Below are 312 nucleotides of genomic sequence, written 5' to 3' on the forward strand. Positions count from 1 at the left end.
GCATACCGCGTAAACGAAATCTTGGAAAACAGCGAGGTCTCTGAGTGGAGATGGCTACCAAGCGCGCGTAATCCAGCCGACTTTGGCACGCTTCCTCGAGACGAAAAACGCACATCCTTCTGGGCAAGCGGACATGACTTCCTGCTAAAGGACGAAAATTGGCCGGCAACTGAATCGCGTATGCACACTCAAGAGGAGCTTAGGACGAAATTTGTTCTGCATACTCAAATCGAATATAATTTTTTACAGAAGTTCTCATGTTTCATCCGCCCTTTCCAGCTCGGTGACGGTGAGTTGACCACATCTTCTGTG

Source organism: Rhagoletis pomonella, unplaced genomic scaffold (genome assembly GCF_013731165.1).
Source record: "Rhagoletis pomonella isolate Grant_MI unplaced genomic scaffold, Rhpom_1.0 Rhpom_scaffold_00014, whole genome shotgun sequence".
Taxonomy (NCBI): Eukaryota; Metazoa; Arthropoda; class Insecta; order Diptera; family Tephritidae; genus Rhagoletis; species Rhagoletis pomonella.